This window comes from Cajanus cajan, chromosome 5, assembly GCF_000230855.2.
Source record: "Cajanus cajan strain Asha chromosome 5, NIPB_CcT2T_4, whole genome shotgun sequence".
In the NCBI taxonomy this organism is placed as follows: domain Eukaryota; kingdom Viridiplantae; phylum Streptophyta; class Magnoliopsida; order Fabales; family Fabaceae; genus Cajanus; species Cajanus cajan.
In genome coordinates, this window is record NC_138521.1 from 31,018,157 (window position 1) to 31,025,471 (window position 7,315).

Sequence of the window (7,315 nt, forward strand, 5' to 3'; positions counted from 1 at the left end):
CTCTTGTCCCAACGATTTTTGAATAATCTAGTGGAAACATGGAGATATAGTGGTCAATAGGAGGGTTGACACATCTTCTAAAGAAAGGGAAGGATCATTTGGTTGATGACACCAAATCTCAAATATAATACGCATCATTCCTCGGTTACAGAAATCGGCAATGCACAGCCCGTCTGGAGGAATGGCAAAATTCAAATAGAGAAACGCATCGTTTAATTCTTTTGAAAAATGAATCAAATAGAATTAGGTGCATCATACCGCATACATGCATACAGATGATAGGTGTACTGGAAGATCACTTATTCTCTGTTTATTGAAAAAACAAAAAAATATAAACTTCAGAAAAACAATACGCCCGTATCATGTTCAGTACGCCCGTACCAAAATTAGGGTTATGAACAAATTTTCAATTCAATACGGGCATACTGAAATGGATGCGGCCGTATTGGCCATAAAGAAATTTTCAAAGACCTCGTCATGAGGCAACCACATAAAATAGAAAAAATAGAAAAATTACTTGTGTATGACAGCAGCAAACAAAATGCAAAGATTCAGAAAATCAACAGCGTCATACAGAATAACTGAGCCTGGAGAGGCTTGCCGAAAGAATACTCTCAGAATAACTGAGCCTGGAGAGGCTTGCCGAAACAATACTCATACAGAATAATTGAGCCTGGAGAGGCTCGCCGAAATAATACTCTCAGAATAATTGAGCCTGGAGAGGCTCGCCCAAATAATACTCTCTCAGAATAACTGAGACATTTCTGTACAGAAAAAGCCAAAACCAACAAAAAAGGCAAAATCAACAAAAATACAGAAAAAGCCAAAATCAACAAAAAAGGCAAAAACACAGAAAAAGCCAAAATCGAAAAAAGGGCAAAATACAGAAAATCCAACAAATCATACAGAATAACTGAGCCTGGAGAGGCTTGCCGAAAAAATACTCGTACAGAATAATTGAGCCTGGAGAGGCTCGCCGAAATAATACTCTCTCAAAATAACTGAGCCTGGAGAGGCTTGCCGAAATAATACTCTCTCAAAATAATTGAGCCTGGAGAGGCTTGCCGAAATAATACTCCCGCAGAATAACTGAGCCTGGAGAGGCTTGCCGAAAGAATACTCTCAAAATAACTGAGCCTGGAGAGGCTTGCCGAAACAATACTCATACAGAATAATTGAGCCTGGAGAGGCTCGCCGAAATAATACTCTCTCAAAATAACTGAGCCTGGAGAGGCTCGCCGAAATAATACTCGCACAAGATAATTGAGCCTGGAGAGGCTCGCCGAAATAATACTCTTTCAGAATAACTAAGCCTGGAGAGGCTTGCTGAAATAATACTCTTTCAGAATAATTGAGCCTGGAGAGGCTTGCCGAAATAATACTCTCTCAGAATAAATGAGCCTGGAGAGGCTCGCAGAAATAATACTCCCCAGAGAAACCTCAACTCAAGCTCATGGAACAAATCCCCAGCGAGAGCTATCAAAGCAAGATCGTCAAAATCCCCAATGGAAGCGCGATCATCCAAGCAAAATATTCAGTCAAAGGACTTGAAACTTCCTCAGTGGAAGATAGCTCTCTGACTCAAGCGCTGAGTGAGGCTAAGCCTGCAGAGGCTTCCTAAATAATACTCTGGGATACATAAGATCCCCAAATCCCCAGTCGCCTACTCAAGAGGCATTCCTACAAAAAGAAAAAAAAAAAAAATCAAAAATATCAATAAATATTCCCCAAGCGGAATCCGGCACTCAGCCGAACACTAAACATCAAGATAATTCGCCTACTCAAGAGGCATTCCTACAAAAAGAAAAAAAATCAAAAAATATCAATAAATATTCCCCAAGCGGAATGCGGCATCCAGCCAAGCACCAAACATCAAGGTTATTTGCCTAACAGAAGAGGCCAGTCAAGAAATGAATGACAAAATCCCCAGTGGATAACAGCCTACACAGAGGCAGAAAAAATCAGAAAATCCAAAAGAGATACCCGAATAAGGACAACCGGGATACTCCACCTACGTCAAAAGGACGTCAGCCAAACATAAGGCATCGCTCAAAGAGAGAGCATCTGTGTCTACACCTCAAGGAGTCAAAAATTCCCCATGGGTACCAACAATGCAATGCAAGTTGGGGCACAGGAACCTATGAATGACTGCACATCCCCTAGATGGATCCCTGCGTTATCCAGCCCTCAGCGGCACAAAATCAGAAAAACAAACCGTCGAAGCAGCATTGTGGACTGTGGAGACAAGCTATACTCAACTGCCTCATGTTGAGAGGCAGGGCCTGGAGAGGCGATACTCAACTACCTCATGTTGAGAGGCAGGGCCTGGAGAGGCGATACTCAACTACCTCATGTTGAGAGGCAGGGCCTGGAGAGGCAATACTCAACTGCTGAATGTTAAGAGGCAGGGCCTGGAGAGGCGATACTCAACTACCTCATGTTGAGAGGCAGGGCCTGGAGAGGCAATACTCAACTGCTGAATGTTAAGAGGCAGGGCCTGGAGAGGCGATACTCAACTACCTCATGTTGAGAGGCAGGGCCTGGAGAGGCGATACTCAACTACCTCATGTTGAGAGGCAGGGCCTGGAGAGGCGATACTCAACTACCTCATGTTGAGAGGCAGGGCCTGGAGAGGCGATACTCAACTGCCGAATGTTAAGAGGCAGGAACTGCTGAATGTTAAGAGGCAAGGCCTGGAGAGGCAATACTCAACTGCTGAATGTTAAGAGGCAGGGCCTGGAGAGGCGATACTCAACTACCTCATGTTGAGAGGCAGGGCCTGGAGAGGCGATACTCAACTACCTCATGTTGAGAGGCAGGGCCTGGAGAGGCGATACTCAACTACCTCATGTTGAGAGGCAGGGCCTGGAGAGGCGATACTCAACTGCCGAATGTTAAGAGGCAGGAACTGCTGAATGTTAAGAGGCAAGGCCTGGAGAGGCAATACTCAACTGCTGAATGTTAAGAGGCAGGGCCTGGAGAGGCAATACTCAACTGCTGAATGTTAAGAGGCAGGGCCTGGAGAGGCAATACTCAACTGCTGAATGTTAAGAGGCAGGGCCTGGAGAGGCGATACTCAACTACCTCATGTTGAGAGGCAGGGCCTGGAGAGGCGATACTCAACTGCCGAATGTTAAGAGGCAGGAACTGCTGAATGTTAAGAGGCAGGGCCTGGAGAGGCAATACTCAACTGCTGAATGTTAAGAGGCAGGGCCTGGAGAGGCAATACTCAACTGCTGAATGTTAAGAGGCAGGGCCTGGAGAGGCAATACTCAACTGCTGAATGTTAAGAGGCAGGGCCTGGAGAGGCAATACTCAACTGCCGAATGTTAAGAGGCAGGGCCTGGAGAGGCGGTACTCAACTACCAAGGTTGTCAGAAACGCCGAGGTATGCATCAACCTGGAGAGGCTACTCAACAATTTTCCACCAGAAGACATTACAAGTCAGAAGGTTGGCACATTACCCGGACAATTGGGTCAACTCCTTTACTTGTCAATCGGTACACCAAAAGGCCGTTTGACTAAGTAAAGGGGGGGCAGCTGTAGACCCCTAAAATTGTCCGGGTCGGAAATAAAGCTTGAAGACTCTCGAAGACTGAAGGAAGATCAGCCAGAAGGACTCCTGGAAGGCCCTAGGAGGGTTCTCTGTAGGTCTAGAGGTCTTAGAATAGCTCAAAATAAGGAAGTGGAGGGAATGAAGCCCAATACGGCCGTACTGAACTTAATACGGCCGTATTGAAGCTTCAATACGGCCGCAGTGAACTCAATACGGCCGTATTGAAGTTTCTGAAACTTCAATACGGCCGTACTGAAATCAATACGGCCGTATTGAAGCTTCAATGCAGCCGCAGTGAACTTAATACGGGCGTATTGAAATTTCTGAGCTTCAATACGGCCGTATTGAACTCAATACGGCCGTATTGAAGTTCAAAAATTTCAATACGGCCGTATTGATTCTGTAGCCCGTATTGGGCCTGTTCCCTATAAATATGACGTCAATTGGACGTCATTCCACACTTGGACACACAGTTTTAACCCTCTTCTTGAGTATTCTGGGTTTTTTTGAGCACTGCTCTGCCTAAAATTCACTCGGAGAGTTGATCCGACGAAGTTTTTGAGTTCTGAGCATTTTGCTTGAGTCTCGAACTAAGTCGAAGGGAAATCCATCGGATTTCCAAGTCAAAAATTATTTTTTAGGAAGGAGTGAGCGGGCTTGTAGAGCGAGGGAACGCCAAAAAGCTTCCCAGTTTTACTTGATATATAAAAAGCACGCTTCAAGAGGTTTCTTTTCTAAAAATCCCTTCTTTTACTGCTTTCTGTGTGCATATTAAACTGTCATCATGTAGATAGTTAATTTATAATTGCTTAGAATAAATAGGGGTAATTTAGTAATTTTGTACTATTATTTTTTAGAAATAATCTGTCATAGGGAACCCGAAAGGGGCGTTGTGGGGTGCTAACACCTTCCCCACACGTAACCGACTCCCTTACCCAACTCTGGTTGTAATGGCCGAAGTTGATTTATAAAATCAATTGCCTTATCCCTTTTTCCAATGTTTTGAGTAAAACATTGGTGGCGACTCCACGAACCCTTCCTTTTACTACGAAAACCACTAATCCATGGAGGGTCCCGCTTGGGATTAACATGGATTGGTGAATCATTTAATAAAATTGCTCGTTTGACAAGGTCTCAGTTTGAGAATACGTCATTCTAGCAATCCATATTTTTAAACAAATAAACGAGTCCAACCATCCTTCGCGAATGCCGAAAGCCCTGTTTTGGGCCGGTGGCGACAGGCGAGTGTGTTTTTATGTCGGGTACTATGAATACCCCTTTCTTTTATATGTATCGTTGCTAGTTTAGGGACCTCGGTGTCTCTCTTCCTTTTACTCCATTTGAATGTTCATTCCTTGAACACATAAACGTCGCCCCATGTCAAATTCACCCCAATAGTTGGGGTTTCCTTCGAGCTTTCCAAGTTTTATGCTCAGCTTTAAGGATAGATGTCACATTGCCCAAATTTCTTCATTTCTATCAACTGAAGTTGGGCGATCCTCCTCTAGATTGGGTGTCTCTTAGTGGCAGTAAGGTCGGGGGGTTATTCCAGTTGTATTCCTAATCCTATAAAAATTTCAAGAAAAAGTTAATCAGAGTTCGACTTGTCAACACCGACCTGACCACTGAAATAGTCTTCCACCTTGACGGGGAGCCGAGGTTTCCTTTCTTTTGGCAACAAAACCCTATTAAGTTTAATAGCTCCATTAGTCTTGCTTTTTCTACTTCCGACAAGGCCAATATAGCCAAGCTTCAAGAGTTGCCTCAACCTTTGGATAGCAAGGTCGTCTTGTCTCTTACCGATCTGACGAACAAAGATAAGGGTTTGGAAAGTGAGTATTCTGCTGTCAAGCCTAATGGATTTGTATCTCTATTTACTAACATTCTCATGGTTACTTTGTTGTTTACCTTTTGTAAGGATTATGGGGAAAAGTAAGTGGCGCGAGCTAAAGACAAAATTTAACACGAAAGAGGTGGAGATTCCCGATCCTGACGAGAGGGAGGACATGCTAATCAACTTTGCCCAAGGAAGAGAAAGGCTGCTAAAATGTCTGAGGTACTTGCAAATGAGGTTACTTTGGGTGCCAATGAGCCCAGGACTTTGATCAATTTAATTGACATTCCTCGGCCTCATACTCCGCCGACTGAGACGACATCGATGAATATTCCTGTCAATACTTCACTTGTGCATCAAGTACTTATTGTTATCTTTTATACCTTAACTGTTTTTAGGCTTGCCTCATTGCCCTTTTTCTATGTATATACTTTTTGTTTAATTTTTGACATTGACCTTTTAGTGTAGTCGGTGACACCGTCTTCAATTGCTATGGTCCATGATGCTACTATTGGGTCGGGGCCGTCCTCTACTAACTTTGTAGACCCTAGGTCAAGTTCTGCCACTCGATCTTGTTGCATCTACCAACGCTTTAATGTCAATTGCCCCTTGGCAAGGTTGGACCATGTCAACATGTCGCCTGACGTGGTGTCTTTGTGGAACCTCAACCTCACAGCTAATGGTTTATATAAGGAAGAACTCGCGTATGTGGATGACAAGGCCATCATTGTGAAAGTAGAACCAGCTGAGGGGCTTGACTTGGCCAAGGTGTTCCTTCAAAGGTCGATTGCTATTGTTGATCACTGGAAACGTAAGTGGAAAAAACATTAGGCTGATTTGGAGAAGATTTAAAAGGATCAAGCTGAGCTCCAGGCGACAAAAAGGGACCTGGGGAAAATTCAAAACTCTTTTTCTGCCACAGTGAAGGCGAATGAGTCATATGCCACCACGGTTGGTGAGCTCGTAGAAGGTGCCAGGGCAACGAGGAGCGAGGTGGAGGATAATCATGCTCGAGTACGAGTATTGGAAGAGGAGAACCAAGCACTAAAGGCTAAGCTACGAGTAGTTGAGGAGAAACATCTATGTGACGAGGTCCTTCTTATTGGTATGGCCGAAGAGATTAGCACTTTGAAGATGGACTTCGAGACCCAACGTGTCGTCCTTATCGAGCACAAGAAGGGTTTCGCAAAGGCGACTCGCCAGGCCAAGGTGATTGTGGCAGGGGTGAATTTTGCTGAGATGGATGTTGACAAAGATGTGCAAGGCGGACAATTAGTGAATGCAGTTGATCTCTCTGATTGCTCGAGTGGAGATACTACTACCCAAATTTATATATATTCTATGTATTTCTTTTTGAAGTTTGTATTGGATCATATATTTGTTATATGTTGACTTGACACTTTTCATTTTTACTAAGATGTTCGTGTTTTATTCCTGGTCGATATTTGTTTGTTGACGCTTTATCCTTAGCTTTTTTTTTTCCAGTAACCATACTAAGACCTTAACGATTTAAGGTTGTAGTAAGGTTTCGAGTTTAACCTTAATTGTATAATGTTGTGTCAAGGTTCAAACTCAACCAAGGTTCAAATTCATCATTGGTCGAATAATATTGTACCAAAGTTTGAATTTGACCTTGGTCGTATGATATTGTATCAAGGTTTGAATTCGAACTTGATTGTATGATATGGTTTGAATTCAACCTTGATTGTATAATACCTTGATTATATAATATTGTGCCAAGGTTTGAATTCGACCTTGGTGGTGTGTATGGTTTTATATTTAGCCATTTTAAATTTATGGTTCGTTTATGACCTTTTGTTATATTTTGGGCGAGGCATTCTTTACTTGACAAAAGATAAACACAGAAGGACTTACTGTAAAGAGAATGATATTGTATAATATTCGGGTGTGCCTCGTTACACCCT